Here is a 20143-nt window from a genome sequence, read left to right as displayed (position 1 = left end):
ATGGGAAAATTGGATTAGTTTAACATTGTTTCACTTAAAGTTGCATTTTTCAGGAACATAACTACAACGTTAAGTGAGAAGTTACTGTATTATGATGGTAGTTTTTATAAGATGGACTTGTCCATTAGGAACTGGATTAAAATCAGCTAACTTCATAAAGTCCAAAGAACAGCCATCAGATAGTAACAACCTTCAGAAACTCACAACCCAGGGCATATTTGACTGATAGGAGAGAAGCGTAGAGCACAGTACACAGCTTCTTATTAGTCCCTTGAGTCATCCAGTTCTCTATAACCATTTTATTTTATCTCATTATGCTGCTGCTTCTAATTATGTGGTCTGTAAACTATTTTTTTACTATCAATGGCTTAGTCCAATGGTAATTCTTCAAGTCTCATGGCTCATCCTGTTCTAAACCTGCTTTTACATAAAAATCTTTTTCTCCTAATTTTGTAGCTCAAAGTTTACATGTTTTCATAAAATAGTGTAGGCATTTTTTTACAGTGCCAGAAATGCATGCACCCCCTGATGCATAGACCTGTGACAGGGATTTGCATGAACACATACCTTATACATGTAAATTAAGTTTTTGCAAGCATAATTGAACATGGGTAAATGTGCACATGCACATACACAGTTTGGGTCTCTGTCTTCATAGAATCATAGAAATATAGGGCTGGAAAGGACCTCAACAGGTTACCTAAAAGTCCATCCCCCGTGTGCTGAGCTAGGATTAAGTATACTTAGACCATCCCTGACAGGTGCGTCTAACCTATTGCCCATCTCTCTGTACCGCTCAATATTTAGCTGATGTTTGTTTTCATGTGGTGTCATGTTTTTAGAGATGGGGAGAACCCCAGATCTGAATGCTGGGGTATTTGGAATCAGATTTGAATCACTTTTTCCTTGTTTTGTCCCACGATTTTTAAAAATTGCCATCCTTCTTGAGGGCCCAGGAGTAAACAGAGAATGTATCTCCAGCAATGAGCTTCTGAAATAAAATGCATTTATTTATTGCCATTATCAAGTGCCTATCTACTACACACTAGTTTGCTCACTTTCACTAACTACTCATGTAGTAGACAGATGCACAATACTGCTCAAATAGACCTCTGTCCTGTAGCATAATAACATGCATTTAGAAAAACACAGCAATGTGTTGGGATATATGTTCATTTACTATGCACAAGCTCATCCATTGCTGAAATTAGGAAAAAAAATCTTACCTTTTGTGAATGTATTTTTGTAGGCCCATCTATCTTTTCCTGCTTCTCCACTCCTTTAGCCCTTCCTGTCGCAATAGCTAGATGTATGCAGGTTCCCCTTAAACTCTGATGACAAATTTACTCTTGTACATAAGAGAAGCACTTATGATATCTGCTCCAACAAACTAAACATTTATAAAGATCTTGAGCTTGCTCCAGTTGAAGTAAATGACAAGACTCCCCCTGACATCAATGTGATAAGATTAGACCCAAAAGCTTCTTAAAAGAAGTGAGTGATCAGGAAACAATATCACATCCTTAATATTACAATTTCCTCTAGTGATAGTATGGTTTGGTAATGATACAATGAGTCTCACCTGTTGTGATTTGAGATAATTAATAAATGGTCCACTGCCCTCCCATATGTTGTATCACAGACAGAGATAAATAAATTCAGGCATATAATTCCAAAGAATTAAAATCATAATATTAAAATGGTAGCAGAATTAATGTTTCTTGGCAGAAGAGGGGAAGCAGGTGGAGTTCTCACCCGGCTCTGAATAGTGTATACATCAAAGTCTAAACAAAACTCCCTTTCTATAGTTTGTCTTTATTGGCAGTTGAAACAAAATAAAATAGCCTATTCCTAGCATTTTCCCTGTAGAATCCATCTATCTCTGCCCCTTGTTGCCTCTATCCCAGAGAGAAAGAGAGGGCTCCAAACCGTTTAGCCTGATTGGAAAGATCAAGATCTAGCTCCAAGCAGGAGGTGGCAGTAATAAAACTGCTTCTTTTATGTAGGATTCTAGCGCCTAGGTTTAAGGAGATTCAGCAGAGAAGCCTAGCATTTTGACACATGGTCCTAGCATCTACCATTCTGTTACAATGGCATATTATCAAAGAAGAGGTTTTATTTGATCAGCAAGAATGCATGATTCTTTAGAAATGTAATGGTAATGAATGACTGTAATAATAATCACTAATAATGAATGTGAGAAAAGCAGTGTAAAACTGCAAAAGACATCAAATTTTCTGTAGCTAAGGGTTACAGAAAGATTTTTCTTGAATAAATATATTGTTATGGCAGGCATCGCAAGGCAGTACAGTTACACATTGTTTTCAAAGTTCTTTTTCTTAGAATGTGAGCAAGTTTTTACTTTTGGGAAGACATCAGTGTAGTTCCCAGTTTTGAATTACGCAAGATTTTTATATAGAGGCAACTTGAGGAGAAGGAGCTGTGAGATTAGCAGGAGTGGATTTGCTCTCTGCTTTAGGCTCTGATTAAGATCAATTCTTGAAGCAGAGCCTGTCTCTGTATCCACCTTTTGTCTCATCTTATATATAGATTGTAGGCTCTTTGGGACAGGGTCTGTGTTTTTGTCCTGAGTTTGTACAGTACCTAGCACAAATACCAGTACAAAATATGAGATCAGCAGTGTATGGGAAACACAGATCATGTATATTGCATAAACCGATGATTAAGCACTTGTATAGACTTAAAAATATAATTTTAGTATCAGAGCACAAGGAACTGAGGCAGGTGGGTCAACTGTAGGTTCTGGGTTTAATTTAATCTCACGATATAACAATGTTTTTCCCATCTCTGTTGTACTTTTCAGTTTAATGTATCCCTGCTGGTGACCAAGTCAAGGAGCAAATGCTTGACTCCTTCACTTCATGCTGCAGACCTGTTACAGCCCTATTATGGGAAATAGAATTATTCATTCTCAGGAACTTGAGTATTTCACTGGGTAGCAATAGGGAGCACATACAAAGCTATAATTTGCAATCTGAATCTAATTTCAAACTTCATCTCACCAAAATGAAAATTAATGTATGAAGGGACTCCCTGTATCACAAGTATTTTCCTTCTGAATTCTATTGCCTGCTGAGTTAACCCATAATTTAATTTTTTAAAAACAAATTACTGTAAATTGAAATTGATGGATGTTTTAAAGTTTATAGTGCAATTTCTTTGTGTACCGTATCTTAACAAATTACATTCAGTTTAGGATAAAAATCAATTGTGCATAGTATGGAATAAGCTTGTCAGGGTTACTGCTTAGGTTGAAGAGTTTCCAAATCTTCTTAGATTAGAAAAGAACTTTTAATAGATCTTATCCAAATGTTCTGAGACTGTGGGATCATACACACACACGGGTGGTAAAAGATAAGTGTTCTATCTGGACTCAGCAGAGAAGCAGATAGACACAGAGAGAAGCTGAGAAAAATGCAGCTGTCTGCTGTGGTAGCATTATTGTTTTGGCAGCAAAACCGAAACCAAACACAAACATAAGGCTTTACTCTGGGAATAGAGGAGTGCAGAGTGCCCACACATTTAAAAGGACAGCACATTATATTCCTCCACCCTGCTTAAAAATACTTTCCAAATATATTTACATATTATCATTTACATGGCTAACGTAAAATACTATATAACCTAACTAAAAGTTGCAGGTAGACTACCTCAGACACTTAAATTGCAAGGGATTATTCTGTCCTGGAATGGCAACTCATTAACTAAACAATTTATAAATTCCTATGCATCACCGGTTTTTGCACACTCTTGGGATAACGTGGTGATAATGGTGCAGCAGTGTCTTGAACAATAGGAACCACTTGGGGAAAGGAGTCAACTGGATCAGATAAGGAATCAACTGGATTTGGTACCAAAGTTTCTTCAACCAAATCATCAAAATTAGGAGTTGTAAAAGAAGGAGGTTGGATTGGAGAAACAGAAAGTCCTACTGGAACATCCACTGACTCTGGTACTTGTCGAGGCTGCAACTTGTCGATATGTCATTTCCACAAAGTGCCATTGAATTGTCTGACCATGAACGAAAGAGGTCCCATGCATTTTACAAGTTTTCCATGTACACATTTCACACCACAACCATAGTTGCGAGTCCACACTAAGTTTCCTACTTGAAAAGAATGACGAGTCTCACATTGTCGATCAATTTGCATAGCTTGTGATTTAGCTAAATGTGAGGCAACTTCAGAACATAGCAGGTCCCAACAGGTACACAAAGAGTGCTTCAAGAAAAGAGTCGCAGGTGACTCCTGGGTAGGAGTACATGGTGTGTTCCTGTAGAAAAGCAAGACATTGCCCAATGTCTGCAGATGACTCAAAATAGACTTGTTAGCTCATAAGGCATGCTTAACTGTCTGTACAAAGTGTTCTGATAGTTCATTTGAAGCAGGATGATATGGAGCAGAGCACATTTCCTGAATTTCCTTTGACGCTAGTAACTTCTGAAATTATTCAGAACCGAACTGAGATCCATTGTCATTCACCAACTATAATGGTAAACCAGATTGGCTAAGCAAGGTATGAAGATGTCCATTGGTCTTGGTAGCTGTAGTAGAAGTCATTCTGAAAACTTGAGGCCATTTTGAATGAATGTTGACTAAAAGTCCAGTCAATGTGAATATGTGTCCAAGGATTCTGAGGCCATGACCAATGGTGTATACAAGACAAGCTGGACTAAGATCATGCTTTATTTGCTGACATTTAGCACAGCACTTTACCTTCCTTTCAATGTCTTTGTCAATCCCTGGCCATCAGACCTGACTCCAAGCTATGGCCTTCATCTGTATGATGCTAAAAATTACCTTTATGAAAAGCTTCCAAAACCTGAGATTGGCATAAGTTTGGAATGATCACTAGCATTACCCATAAAATGCAACCATGATTCACAGATAATTCACGCTGATATGACACAAACTGTGTAAACTGGGAATTCTTACAATCCTACACACTATCTTGCAGTACCCTTCACAAGAGAAAGCACACCATCCTTAGTGGTTCCTTTGTTGATGTCTGTGCTAGTGATGAGTAACCTATCCATCAACTGAGAGAGAACACTTTGGCCAAAGTTTCTTTGGATTGACAGGAGCTTGGACATGGCATACACAATAGCCCATTGTCATTGCTGTGCTGAGTTCCTTTACAGAATTGAATAGCATATGAATGAGCTGAAAGAACCAATGACCATCATTGCATATGCAACAGCTAATGATGGTGTGATGGGGTGCACTCACCTTTTGTGAGTGCCTCTTGTTGGCTGAGTGTGAACTTACCATCTCTCCCTTTGTGCTCGCGGTGCCCCCTGTTGCCTTCAGTGGGTGGGTCTTCAGTGGCTCAACCCTCTGGCTAAGTCACACAGTCTAAAACAGATGAAAAAGGTCCAACAAGTGCTATAACTGGGCCCTTGTTGGTATCTGTGGCTCTGCCTCTGGGATCAGTTCTTAGCCCCTTCTGGGCCCCATTACAGAGCAGTACCCGCTGTTTTTTGTTTTTGTTTTTTTTCCCTGGAGACTCTGCCTTTTGCAGTTCTATGGTTCCCCAGCTCTCCTTCAATACGAGGTAGTGGATTCCAGCCTGCACACAATCTGGACTTGGAAACTCCACAAATTCAGACAGAGCTATCATTATTGATCACTGGTACAATGGGTATCGTTCACTCACTGTAGGAAACAGATGACAAGACTTCAGAGTTCATTAAACGGTCCAAATCAGCTTCTACCAGAGGCTTTACAGCATAAGGCACAACTCTGAGCTTATAATATTTTGGTTGGCTGTTAGTCTTAACAGAGAGCTTAACTAACACATTGTTCATCCGCCCACGTTCTTTTTCAAAAACTTTGTAGTGTCTATCCAGCATATCTTGAAGATTTCAAGGTGTTTTCGTGATCACCTGGATCTCAGTCCAATTCACCTTGAGCTTAAGCCAAGATCTGCCAAATAATGGTGGATAGTTTCCTTCAATCACATACAAGGGTAACACAACTGATTGTCCATCTAGTTGAACTTTCACCTGGAGTATCCCATTTGGGACTAACTTTTTCCAGTATACATCTTCAACACTGTGGAAGTTTCTTCCAGAGGAATTTGTGACAGTCTGATGATAGGTAGATGCAGAAACCAGTGAGATGACAGCTCCAGGATCAAACTCCTAGATGCCATCTCTCACTCCAGCTTCTGATAACATGTGCAGTGCTAGATATTTTGACTTTTTCCACATTATGAATTCTCTACTTCTGTCCTTTCTTAGGTTCAACCTTCATAGGTGTCTTATTGGATGGATGGTTACTCTGTGTTGCTGGTCATTGAACTGTGTGACTGGTCATGGTGATGTCTTTTCTTTTGTCACTTTCTGCAAATGATCTGGTGTGCCCAGCGGTCTCTCTTAGCATGCATAGTTTGTGCACAACAGCCATATGGAAATTCCTTATGTTTCTGTGGTCCTCTGTCACACTGATTCAGGAGATGTACTTCTTGGCTCACATTAAATTTCAGAGAATGGTTTCCAGGGCAATATCTATTTCAACAGCCTTCTTGAATGTTGGCACTGTGTCGGAGGTTGGTTGAGTCTTCTTTCATATGGCAGGTGGAGCGCAGCAACTACAATTTCACCTGAAGTTGATCAAGCCAAATGGCTACATCAGGAGTAGCAGAATTTATTGCAGTGATGCCTCCTTCATATTTATAAATTTGGCAGTAGGTAGTGATATGTTCGATCTGTCGTGGGGAACCACACTCACACACCGGGGAATCCTTGATTTTCCATTTGTGCATTAGATATCTGCATTTACCATGGCTGGTTTAAATTCAGTTCAGAGCTGATCAAGATGACCATGGAAGATCAAAGCCAGGAACCTTCTGTGTGGGATCAGGCACAGGGTTCTTATTTTTAAAGTCTCGTTTAGCCCAATCTGCTTTCCGAGCCTCCTTGGTTGAGTGCTCCAGGCTGACAGTGCCACCTAATGGTAATGCTCAGGGATATAACAATTAAAGGTAAGAGTCCAAGGGCTGCTTTGCCTAGTGGCAGAGGTGGTGGAGCCTTCCCAAAAGTGGGGAAGTCAGGAGCCAGGGCCCCCTCTGTGGCCACACCCCTGCCCCTCCTTTTCCACCCGAAGCCTCACCCCTGGCCATGTCAGAAGCCGGAGCAGGCTGGGAACTCTGGACCCTCCACATGCCCAGGGTGGGGGTGTGTGAGAGCATCCTCTGGCCTGTGTTCCCACCCCACAGGCTCCCCACCCAGGGCTGGAAGATCTGCGTCTCTTCACAGTTGCCAGAGTGGCTTTTACCCCATGCTGGCTTGGGCTGGGGGGCGGGCCTTGGAGCCACAGCCTGGCCATGATAAGAGCCATGTGGGCAGCTATAGGGCACTATCACATGATAGTTTTGCCCACCAGTGAGAGTCCAAGGGCTGCTTTGCCTAGGGGCAATATCACGTGGTAATATTGCCCATCGGGGTGCGAGGGGAACCTGGGCCCACCTCCTCCATTGGGTTCTGACCCCGGGCCCTTTGAAACAATGGACCCTGACACATGGTTCAGGCCCTGATACCCCCAAGCATGTTCTCTGGGTCACTTCCTATCCTTGTTCCAGTCCCTCCGATGTTGTCTGTGGGTTGGACATGGGATCCCTCTTGCATTCCCTCTGGTTTATCTCCAAAGTCTCTTTCATTGGCAACAGCAGTTCTCGTGGTCGACCGGCTTTCCATGGCATGGCTAGGAGGCTCAACCCCAGTGGCTTGGAGTCCTGGTGACTTCCTGGCAGGAGGCTACTGCACCCAACCGCTCTCCTCCTCAGTCAGCCCAGTTGAGCTGAGTTAAGCTGCTCACTTTTGAATGCTCCCTACACTGGAAGCATGTAAGTAGGGGTGAGGGGGCCCCTCTTGGGCCCAGAGCAGTTTGTTAACAATCGTCTCCCTCAGTGCGAGGTTGGTACACCCTGTCACATACTGATACAGTCAATAACTTCTTCTGGATCTGGTCATTGCGTAATCCAGAGACAAACTGGTCACTCAGAGCATCACTTAATGTTTGTCCAAAATGACAATGCTCTGACAACTTCCTCTGAGCAACAATGAATTGTGCTACTGACTCTCCACTTCCCTGATGTTGCTGATGCAACGGATATTGTTCTGCTATCATTAATGGGGTAGGAGAAAAATGTTCCTGCACTGCTGCCGTCATTGTGCTGTAGGTGGCAGTTTGGCCACAGTTGGAGACAATAGGTCACACAGTAGTTCATACCCATCATTGTCAGTGAGGTTGAAACTGTCCGTCTGAAATGGAGCTGCAAACTACAAATTCCTCAAAATGTTTGAGGTCACTGCCCATCAGGGCCGGCTTTAAGTAGATTCCCCTGATTCCCTGTAATTGGGCCCCGCGTCTAGGATGGCCCCACGCCTTAGGCGCCTTTTTAATTTTTTTACTCACCCAGCAGCAGTCTGCCCTGGGTCTTCGGCGGCATTTTGGCAGCTGGGGGTCCGCTCTGGGTCTTCGGCGGCATTTCGGCACTGGGGGGTCCTTCAGTGCCGCGGAAGACCCGGACCGCCGCCAGGTATTCAAATCGGGCCCCGCAGGTCCTAAAGCCGGCCCTGCTGCCCATGATTCTCAATTTTCATCAAACTCCCCAATGTTGCCCATAAAAGTTGCCATTTTGCTTCTCTTCTGTTGAACTTCATGTCTCCTGGATGTCTTCTCTGTCACAGGGAAACGTTTTTTCTTTACCATACACTATCTGCACTTGATCTCTCTCTCTTGGCTGTGTGCTTATACTGAAAAGTCATTCCCTCTGTTGGCTACAGACCTTTAATGCAGGCTAAAGCTGTTTCTCGGCTTTCTTGCATGTGGTCAACCAAGATTGCTGCTCTCTCTTTACTGTTCTGTCTCTTCAGCAGTGAGGTAGCAATAGCAGAAAACTCTTGTGTTCTGCTCTTAAATGTCAACTTCCCCATCTCTAGCTGGCTAGTTCCAGCTATACCTGAAACAAAATGCAGCAGCAGTCTGCCACCTTCTGTTTCTAGGAGAACTTCTTTTCCTTCCCCCACCCCCCAGTATTATTTCCTTACCTTTTCTTCTTCTTGGTCAGGCAGTGGCAGCACTGGTGGGATAGAAGACCTTTGTTGCCAATATATCTGGACCCAGCAGAGAAGGAGCTGATAGAAACACAGCTGCCTCCTCAGGCAGCTTTATCCTTCTGGCAGCAAAACTGAAACAAACACCAAAGTGAGGCTTTTCGCTGTGGGAGGGAGGAGTGCAGAGAACCCACAATTTAAAGGGACAAGACATCACAACCAGGACTATAATCACCTTGCTGGATATGAACTTTACATTTAATTCTATGGATATATGGTAAATTGTACTTCTGAGTTGAAAAACATTATATTAGAAAAGATAGTCTGGACAGAGATCAGTGTAATGGTGATGAAGAGAATGATTTTAAGGTCCTAGAAAGGCAATGCTTTCCAAGCAGAGGTGGAATAGATGGCTACTTTTACACAGACTGAATCTCTTGAGTGAGTAGTTTTCAGAATTCTCAGGGCCAGATTGACCAATAGGCTCAACAGTCCTGTGCCTAGTGCCCCAGCTCCAGGATCATGTGATGACAGCGCTGATGACATCACATGATCCTGGAATCCACAAGGAGCAGGTTCTTTGTGCAAAGGATATTTCATTCACAGGCCAGACACCTTTTCCAGCCTGGGCTCAGCTCTTCTCCCCCGCTCAGTCTTTGTTTCTTAAGATGTTTCCAGCAGTCATACTGGGTAGGAATTCAGTGAAGAATGAACACTGATTATATCCCTCCCCTTCCTTAAATAGGTTTTACATATGGCGGAAACCCTTTGTTTTCCAGGATGGTTCCCCCGTCCCCAGTGGAAAAATACTGGTATGCTATCATGGAGTCCAGTACCAGGTGATATGATCACATGACCCTGCAGTGTCAAAGCAGCCATGAGTCAAAGGTCTTTTGTAGCATCCCAGGAAGGTGGGAGATTAGCATCTTCAAAGACCTATTGTTCTCCCCACTTACTTGTCCCCCGCTAGCCAGTCAGACTGATTGCATACTGTCTGGTCAGCAGGTGCAAACACTTTTGTAGTACGGAGGTCTAGTCAATATTCCTAATTTTAGATACAAAAATGATATATTCATACAAATAGGATAATCATATTCAGCAAATCATAACCTTTCCAATGATATCTCACATGCCTTATCTTGCACAAAACATATCATAGTTATGTTATAATTATATCTTAATAATATTTCTATGAAGAATATGGGGGTGTCACACCCAACCCCACCCCAGAGCTCATACCCCCAGCCAGAGCCCTCACCCCCCTCCTACACCCCAACCTTCTGCCCCTTCCCAGTGAAAGTGAGTGAGGGTGGGGGACAGCGAGCGATGGAGGGATGGAGCGAGCAGGGGAGGGGCCTCAGGGTAGGGCTGGGGTCTCAGGGAAGTGGGGGAAGGGAGCAGGGCAGGGGTGTTTGGTTTTGTGCGATTAGAAAGTTGGCAACTGTAATTGGAGCAGAAGGGTAGGGGGATGGAAACCAGGATGGGAAAGGGGGTGGATGAGAACAGAGGGGACAGAACAGTCTATAACAAATAAAGGACACTCCCTTCCAAACCTGGATTTGAATCCAGGAGTTCTGAATCTCTACATGTCGCTGTATCAGCAAATAGCTGTGAAACCCACTGGCAAAGTGTGTGTCTTAGCCTTCTTTGTTTGCGCCACACAGAGGATAACAGCCTACCATTCCCATCATTTACTCCATTAGCTTAGTAGGGGTCTGTGTGGTGGATTTAAAGGTCCAAATCCCGCTGATGACCCAAGCTGGGAGTTTGTAGGTTCTATATGATGTAATTTAAATCAAGCACTTAGAAGTTAGGAAATGCCAGAATAAGGTTGCCTGTGTAACATTAATTTGGTCCCCTCGTGCATATGCATTTCCTAACTTTTGAGTGGTTGACTTCGGAATCTTAATATTCTTTTATTATTGATTTTTGGAAGTAAAATAAATCTAGTGAAGGTCCCACCTTTGAGTGTGCATTCCTCCTTCAAGTCAATAATTTAGTTAGCATTGATTTTTGTTAGATTTCTTGTGGTGTTATTGCTTTGTGTAGTTTGGTTTTGTTCTTTGGGTGGGAAATCCACTGCTGAAATTGGAAAAACAACTCCGTCTAAGAGGGCTTAGTTAATAATAGGGTTATGAAATTTCTTTGTGGGAGAGATATAATTGCATGTGGATAATTCATAGTTGTATGCTCTGTTGGTTGTTCAGAGTCCTTTATAAAGCAGGACAGGCATTTCCACATTGCTTTATCATTTACTTCAACTTTTAACTTGGAAGAACACTTTCAGAGGTGAGCGGGCATATAACTCAGTCTCTTTGCCCACTCAGATATCTGGCCTCCTTACTGAGACTGACAACAAGGTGACAATTCCACATTTTTTCTGCTGTGGCCTTCTTCCCAATATAAACCACCAAATCATTTCACAAAGGTCAACGAACAGCCATCTTGTGGCAATAATTCCCATTGATTAGTACTGACTAATTCAAACTGAAGAAGTAGAGGTGAATCATCCATGTTCCATTACAAAGCCACTTACAAACACACACAATAATAAGATGTATTTTTAATGACTCTGTTTATTGAATTGAAGATCATATTTACCTAAGCTACTTTCCAGAATAATTTAAAACAGGACTGGTCAAAACACTGTTCAACACAGTCAGAGGAGAACCCTACTTTGGCCGGGGGAGGGAGTAAATAAAATAATAGTTCTCTTTCATCTCTAACTTCATCTACTGTAACCTTCAGAGGCCACTTATTAAGAATGATTGTAAGTTGGGCAGATATGATGTTTTGAATGTTATGATTCACTATGAATGCATAGACAATTCAATTGTATGGCAGATAATCTTCATGTTTTTTTATGAACAGCTTTTTTTGAACAAATACCAAATATTGTTCAGAAGCAAAATAAAGATCTTAGCTAATACTCAGTCCTTTTTTTATTTATGCACATATATTATTGTTAAATAATTTGTTATTTGAAAATGGAAAGTTATTCTTAGTACTGATGTTTCTACTAACATGTAAATTTCCAAAATATATGTATTCTCTTTCTCCTCTGTGCTTTGCCTGTACTGCAAGATTCGTTATAATAATGCAGTATTTCACTGTATAAAATAACAGTAGAAGATCTTACTGTTTTTTGAAGCCTCTACTTCTCTCCTTTTTGTGGCACATTTTAAAACACTAATTCCCAGACCAATGTTCAGCAGCACAGACTTCACTTAACAAAAGAGCTCTACAAATACAGGTTCAATTACAAAGACTGTGGTTCAGTGACACAGGTCACTTTGAGCCCAACAATACATGTTATTTCCTTCCCCTGGGGGGGCAGCAGAATATTGCTGTTTATGGGAGTTCATTACAGCTGTATTTGCTATTCACTGGGAGACTTATTTGTAATTGTCCAGTGTCCTGTAAGATAAATAAGCTGTGGTGACACTGGGTGCCAGTAGCACTACTATTAAAGAATATGATGGGTATCCATGGGATGGAATGAAATGTGATGTTTCTCTCTTGATGACTTCTGTAAATACTGAAGCATTAAATGAGGGAAATCTCTACATAGTAGTTACTTTACTCTTTTGTGTAAAAGAAGAAATTTGCCCCTGTGAAGAGTACCCAAGGCCTATGTACCTCTTAAGTTCCACTTCTGCTCTGTTGGGACTGCACATTGTGGTGAATGCAGTGCTTGGTTGACAGTCCTGGAGGGAAAATCCTGCCTTGTTTCACACTGAAATTCCTTCTGGAACACTTAAAATGCTGTGCAAAGGGGGCCATGAGCAAACTGACTGTTCAGAGAGGTCTCTGCATCCCTCTTTGTGCCACAAAGTTTGTCTCTGTACTGGCTCTGAATAGACTTGGGCCTCTGTGGGCAGGCCAAATGCTGGTGCCCACAACCCAACATTACACATATGCAGGGGCCCCAACCCTGCCAGATGATGGGCACAAAGGGACAATGGTTCCTATTCCAGTTGATTAGTTCTTGTGATGGAAACAGTGGATTTCATTCTCACAGAACAGGAACAACATAGCCAGTGGCAGTACAACTTTTCCACATTGCCCTGCCAATATACTTTAACCCAGAGCTGACCTGGAGAAATCATCTTTAAGGTAAGAGGTTTTTAAGATGAAGTTCTTATTCCAGTATTACCAATGCCAAGTGTTCAAAAATCAGGAGACAGTCCAAAAATATGATGAGATTGTCTTAAAAATCATGAGATTTTTTTTTTAACTAATAAATTTTGGGGTTTTTTCATTGCCTTCTGGTTTCTGAGCCTTTAGATGCTCATTTTCAGTTCATTTTTTCAAGTTTTCCTCTGCAATCATGAAAAATCATTAAAAAACAAAAGTTAGACTTTAGATAACATGACTCCAAAAGTAAGTAATGCCCCAAATACTGCAAGATATACAATAAAATTGTAAGAAAATATCTTGGCCTCCTCTTCCTCACTTGTCCTGCTGCTCTGTGCTAAGATTGCAGAATAAAGCCAACTGCAATGACAAATATTTTTCATGTAGATAACTGATCACTAGGAAATTGACTTTAGCTACTAGCACATTTCATATGGTCTTCCAAATATGGTAACAATCACTAGTTTGTACCAATCTAAGCTAGCTTAAAAATGGCAATTTAGACGTGAAAGGCTCCAGATCCCATTACCAGGTGCCTGGTTTACCCCATCTGCCATTTCATGTGTCTTTTGAAAAGACCCAAGACAATGTAAGACATGCTGAAAGGCAGCTTACTAAATTGGACCTTTCAAAAACCATTTTAGATTAGTTAAACATGGGTGGGATGAGGTTTAACAAAGTGATAGAATGTACTTAATTGAAAAGCATTGGAAGGTAAGTACGAATGTCCAACAAGGGCAGCATATATGGATATGCATTAAATAGGGTACCCTGCCATGGAGCAGGACAGTCTACAGCTGTAGAATATATGATGGAAAAGAGGGCTGGGAGAAGGTTAAAAGGCTCTGTGTTCTAAATTACTTTGTAACAGAAATGTCTTGGTGATTTATGAGAGATTTAGAACTTATATGACTTCTGGGAAATGTTTTTTTTATGGGAAACTACTTAGAATGCAGTGAAAAACATGTTTCTCTAACTAAATATATTATGCGCCTCAAGGTGCTGTACAGCAAAATAAACAATAATAAAGATATGTCAGACTAAAAGTCTCATTTCAGCTGGACACATCCCCAGGCGAAAGCTTCCTTTGTACTGCAATTTGGATTTGAAAGGCAGCGGTATTCTCTTTTTCTTGGAGTAAGGCCCCCCAAACCTACAAGGGACTGCACACAGGTGGGCTACTTGGCTAAGCTACTCTCTGTTGAAAGCAATGGGGCTCCACATAGGTACAACAGCCTGCCCACATGCAATCAACTGCAAGATTGGGGTCTTAATTTGTAACAGGGCAGGGACCAGAATGGAGGAGAAATGTGCAAGTTACACTTCACAGTCACCAACTGTGATCCTTGCAATCATCCCACTCTGCTCATTAAAGTGCATTTCTGCTCTGAAGAGCAATTATGTACTATATTGCACCTTCACACTCAACAGAACTTGTCACTGTGTGTATTCAGTCATGGTTGCTGGCTTTAGTGACAAAAATAAGTTTTTGCTGATTTTTAGTTCTGCTAGCCCTCAAGAGCCAATCCAACTCAAGGAGAGTTAGCTGGATTCTATACTTTTTGAGCATCATCAACAGAATTATTTACTAAATTATAGCAACTTACACATGTGCAAATTCCTTGATAATAGAGGGTTACACAGTTGACTCTGAGAGACTCATCTGGTCTAATCACTGGTCTAATCTTTATCACTAGTGATAAGCTGCAAAAAGTTTGATTCACAGAGACCTGGTTGAGTCCACAGGGCTGGCAACTGGAAACAAACATCCTTTTACTTGTAAACAGAGCACATCTGATATGGAAACCACTGAGTGACAGTAAAGATGAATGCTACATGCCATTTTTACAGAGTCACTTTACAGAATTTTAGGACACTCTAAGGCAATATCCTCCTTTCCAATCTGCATGGCAGCTTTTGATTCTAATAATCTGCTCTTCTATTTATCTATCTATCAGTGGGAGTTTGCAGTATCTAAAGAAGAAAATTCAAACTGAGATTTGCCTGGCAGGACTGAGATGAGAATTCTTCCCCAAGTCTGAATAAACATCAAGTTCAAAAGGTGCAGGTTTTACTAGTTCAGACTATAGAAAAAAAATATTAAGTGCTGCAATGTCAAAAGGAGTCCACTCCTGTCAACCATTTGGTTATCTTCTTAAAGCACCGAAATCAATCCCTGAAATAAAGTAAAAGTAGCTGTATTGATCCGGTAATGGCCTAATTTTTGAAAGTCAGTGAGAGGTTATAATGGTATTTTAATAAAATCCAGCAAATGCTGCATTTTGTTGCGAGTTGACATGCAGGCAGTGAGAGGGTGATGTGATTGCTCCCATCAATCTCAGGACTAGCGAGTAAACAGTGATAGGAATCTTCCCCAGGGTACAACGGGAAAATAACAAGATCATTCAAAAATACAAATTACTAGTCAATTAAATGTGACAGTCTTGATAGTGGGAAGATTTTGTGGTTATCTTTGGAGCTGAGAGGAAAAAGGTGCAAGGCTGTGCATTTTTCAATTAAAGCACCCTGAAATGGTGCACTTCCTGTTCTGATAGTTATTTTTCAAGGAAAATTTCACATAAGCCAAGAAAAAGATGGCGGAACAGCAAATTCTTTCTTGTTCTAACCTGCCTTAACTTACTTGCTGTAGCTCTCTTGAGAGCCCTTGTAGAATCATAGAAGTTAAATATAGGAAAAAAAAATAAAAAAAAAACTAGATCACCCAGCCTCTCTCCATGTTGATGCAAGCTGTTTCTGACTGTACATTATATTGGATTAGGGCCAGATTGAGTGCCACTATTGCTCACCCATGCATGAAGCCATCCCCCATCATGCATTTTGTGGAACTGCTCTAGGCAGCACACAGTGGCAGCACCTGCACTTTTTTGATATGAGGAGCACAGGGACTACTTGCTTCTCCTCACTACCAGGGTGCAAGGTGGCTGACGGAGGGCCATGGCCCTGTCTCCACTCTACAGCAGTCTGCAGAGAGGGCCAGGTGTTCCAGTTGGGAGCATTCTGTGTCAGTTTCTCAGCTAGTGCAATGTCTGCCCTCTCCATGCTCTGGGAGCAATACCAGGAAAGAGACTCGGAATACTTGTGGCACCTTAGAGACTAACAAATTTATTAGAGCATAAGCTTTCGTGGACTACAGCCCACGTCCACGAAAGCTTATGCTCTAATAAATTTGTTAGTCTCTAAGGTGCCACAAGTACTCCTGTTCTTCTTTTTGCGGATACAGACTAACACGGCTGTTACTCTGAAACAGGAAAGAGACTGCTTGTGACATAATCTCTCTGGTGCTCCTTCTGGAGCAGTGTGACTTGACACCCCCTGCTCAGAGCTTGTGGGGTACGTGTCACAAGCTAGCCCCTAGAGTTCTGTGCAGGCTAGTTTTTAAAGGCTGATGGTGTGCTAACACCACTACCTAGCTTACTGCCTCATTGTTCACTTGTACTCTCCTCTGCCTGGGCTCCAACCTAAATGGGGATGGCTACACTGCTGTATTTAGCCCCATAGCATGAGTCTGAGTCACCTGCCCCGGGCTCTGAGACTCCCTGCCCCGGGCTGGGTTTTCTTGCCATGTAGACATACTCTAAGTGCATCTTTCAGTGTCACAGTGCCTTTTAGGTACCTACAAAATCACAAGAATAATACAATGAAGGGGGAGAGATAAGTGCCTGAGACTACGAGCCGCAAAACCCACACACTAGGCAGGGAACTGCCTAAATTAGCCAATGGGAGATGAACCCTCCTACCCTCTTACAGAGTTAAGGGGGCTAAGTCCAGGTTACAGAGAGGCACCTATCTCTGCTTGCGATCCACAAATGGGAACCCCTTTCCTGGAGTCAGATTGCTTAGGCACCTAAGTTGTTTCTTGCAGGAATGAATTAGGTGCCTGCCTCACTCCATGCCAAATGGTTGGAGGAGGAGGAGAAGGCAGTGTCCCTCACCTTGTAACTTTTAGCCCAGTGGTTAGCGCACTAAGCTGGGATGTGGGATACCCAGGTTCAATTCTCCCCTCAGATGCGGTGGGAAAGGAGGGAAAAAGGATTTAAACAGGGGTCTCCCTCAACTTTCAGGTGTGTGCTCTAACCAAGATGGGATATTCTGAGGTGGGGCTCCCTCACTCTCTCCTGTTGAAGCTGTTCCACTTTGGATAAATACTTGAAGAGTCAATGGGCGAGAAAGCGAGAGAGACTTTCTAGCCTGGTGTTTGAATATCCACTGGGGAGCTGGGGAGGCTGCTTTAGTGGGGGTTCCTGGGTTCAATTGCACCCCCAGAAATCATGAAACCAAGGGTGCAAAAACATCCTGGAGGGCAAGGAGCCATGTTTCCTCCTTTGCATGAGAAACTGCACAGTTCCATAGCCTAGTCCCTAGGTCCCTGTGGCTGTGCTCCTGGCCATGTTGCTACACAATGATGTCAATCACATGCTACTACCAGACGCCCAAAGGGCAAAATCTGCGAGAGGGAGCCCTGGGATGATGCCCTCACATATCCCAGTCTCCAGAAAGTAGGGACACTGGAAGAGGTGCTGGACTCATGGTGGGGCCTCTCCCCACTCTGAGCATCCAGGTTCAGATGGTGAGCGGAGCTGCCTCCCCCACTGCATCCTGGATGGGGTTTCTCTCGCCATAGTGAATAACCGGGTGCAGTATAGTGCCATTGAATCAACAGGCTACATCTGTCACTGGAGGTGGGAAACCTAGGGTCCAGTCTCTCTGCTCCATTGACTCTTTAATTATGTTTACACAGCAGAACAGCTTCAACAGCAGAGACTGAGGGAGCCCCACATCAGATTAACCAATAGCTCCGTAATTAGAAAATGTACTGAGTGGTGGGAGATCTCTGTTCAAATCTTTTCTCCCCCACCTCAGGCAGAGGGGGGAATTGAACCTGGGCCTCCCACATCTCAGGTGAGGGTACTAACCACTAGACTAAAAGCAATAAGGTGGGCACCACCAACACTACCTTCTGCTCTAGCTGAATTTTGAATAGGACATGATCCAACAGGTGACCTCTGAGCACACCTACTGGATCAGGCCCCATGATAAGGTAGGGGGAGGAGTGCCTATCTTTACCTGGTTTGTGGATCACTTTGGGGCTTATGTGGGAGACAGGTGTCCGGACACCTCAAGGTTGCAACAGTGTGTATGCCCAGAGGCAAACACACAGGTTCCTTGAGAACTCTTACCCTGAAAACTTAGGTGCCTACACAGTTAGGTGCCTACAGGGTTATTTGGCAGCCAATGGGAGTTTTGTGAATGGTGCCTAAAATTGGACTATGTCTGGGTTTTTGGTACCCAAGTACCTTTGTGGATCTGGACTTAACCTCTTTGGGGCAGCACTTTTGTAGCTGGCATTGCAAGGTATTTACATGCCTGATGTGCTAAACGTTCGTATGCCCCTTCATTCTTCGGCCACCATTCCAGAGACATGCTTCCATGCTGATGATGCTCATTAAAAAAAAATAATGCCGTAATTAAATTTGTCACTGAACTCTTTGGGGGAGAATTGTATGTCTCCTGCTCTGTTTTACTCACATTCTGCCATATATTTCATGTTATAGCAGTCTCAGATGATGATCCAACACATTGTTCATTTTAAGATCACTTTCACTGCAGATTTGTCAAAATGCAAAGAAGGTACCAATGTGAGATTTCTAAAGATAGCTACAGCACTTGACCCAAGGTTTAAGAATCTGAAGTGCCTTCCAAAATCTGAGAAGGACAAGGTGTGGAGCATGCTTCAGAAATCTTAAAAGAGCCACACTCAGATGCAGAAACTACAGAACCTGAGCTGTGATGAAGTGGGAGATTTTCATATCTTTTTGTGGTTTTCCAATGGTTTGCATGCAGAGGGAGTGGGACTCAGTGTCCCTGGGTGTTGCTGGTTTAACAAGGTGAGGGGAGAGGGAGTTTGTTGTTACAGAGGACCGGAGAGGGAAGTTGGGACCCCAGCCAATGGCTTGGAGGATGGATATCCTAGCGACTGGTGACCTGATGACCCGGAGACTCAGCCCAGGAGTCGCAGCTGGTTCTGGCCAGTGGGAGGACAATGGGCTGCGATGAGAGGACCCCATGACCTAACCAGCTGGTTCCAGCCAGAGGACAGCAGAGCGGAGAGGAGGCCCAGACGACCCTGTTTACAACCCTATTTACCTGGAAAGAAGACAATGGACAGAGGCGGGGCCTGGGGTCGGTGATCTCAGATGCCCAGCTGGGAAGCAAGGGGGCTCGGGGCTGGAGAGAGGAAGCAGACGGGGGATGCAGGGATGCTGAGGGAGGCCAGGCCTGAGGTATCAGAGAGTTTCCTGTGCTGAGTTCAACGCTCAATAAACCCTCCTGTTTTACGCTGGCTGAGAGTCACTCCAGTCTAGAGAACAGGGTTGCATCAACCCCTTCGGGGGCTGGAGGCCCCGGGCATCCAGAGCGAGTGGATTCCCCAAGGGGGCCCACGGCAGAGGCAGACATGCTAAGGCTCAGAGAGGTGTGGCTCCAGGAAGTGGAGGGGCCAACCCAGAGAGAGAGTGGACCCCCGAGAAGGGCTGTCTCACTGAAAGGGGCACCCCCCATGGACCGCACGGGGTCAAGAGTGGGCACGATCTGTAAGTCCATGACACAAGCCACCGAAAAAGAAAATCAACCTTCTAGTGGCATCTGACTCAGATAATGAAAATGAACATGCATTGGTTTGCACTGCTTTGCATTGTTATCAAACAGAACCCATCATCAGCATGGATGCATGTCCCTGAAATGGTAGTTGAAGCATGAAGGGACATATGAATCTTTAGCACATCTGGCACATAACTATCTTGCAATGCTGGCTACAAAAACGTCTGTTCTCACTTTCAGGTGTAATCGTAAACAAGAAGTGGGCAGCATTACCTCCGGCAAATGTAAATAAACTTGTTTGAGTAATTG

At 43.1% G+C, this 20143-nt stretch overlaps 2 long non-coding RNA genes across 2 annotated transcripts in view; one reads left to right on the top strand and one right to left on the bottom strand.

The window, feature by feature from the left end:
- The window catches only part of LOC128833648 (uncharacterized), a 35758-nt gene extending 26593 nt beyond the window's left edge, over positions 1–9165 (bottom strand). The window contains exon 1 of the long non-coding RNA XR_008444309.1: positions 9074–9165. This is a non-coding gene — a long non-coding RNA (uncharacterized LOC128833648). The remainder of the gene's footprint in view (positions 1–9073) is intronic.
- Positions 1–13189, top strand: part of LOC128833650 (uncharacterized) — a 105827-nt gene extending 92638 nt beyond the window's left edge. The window contains exon 3 of the long non-coding RNA XR_008444310.1: positions 13101–13189. This is a non-coding gene — a long non-coding RNA (uncharacterized LOC128833650). The remainder of the gene's footprint in view (positions 1–13100) is intronic.
- Positions 13190–20143: the final 6954 nt, after the last annotated feature.

Source organism: Malaclemys terrapin, chromosome 3 (genome assembly GCF_027887155.1).
Source record: "Malaclemys terrapin pileata isolate rMalTer1 chromosome 3, rMalTer1.hap1, whole genome shotgun sequence".
Classification (NCBI taxonomy): Eukaryota; Metazoa; Chordata; order Testudines; family Emydidae; genus Malaclemys; species Malaclemys terrapin.
The sequence above is the reverse complement of the archived record's forward strand: the minus strand, read 5'-3'. Positions and strand labels throughout refer to the sequence as shown.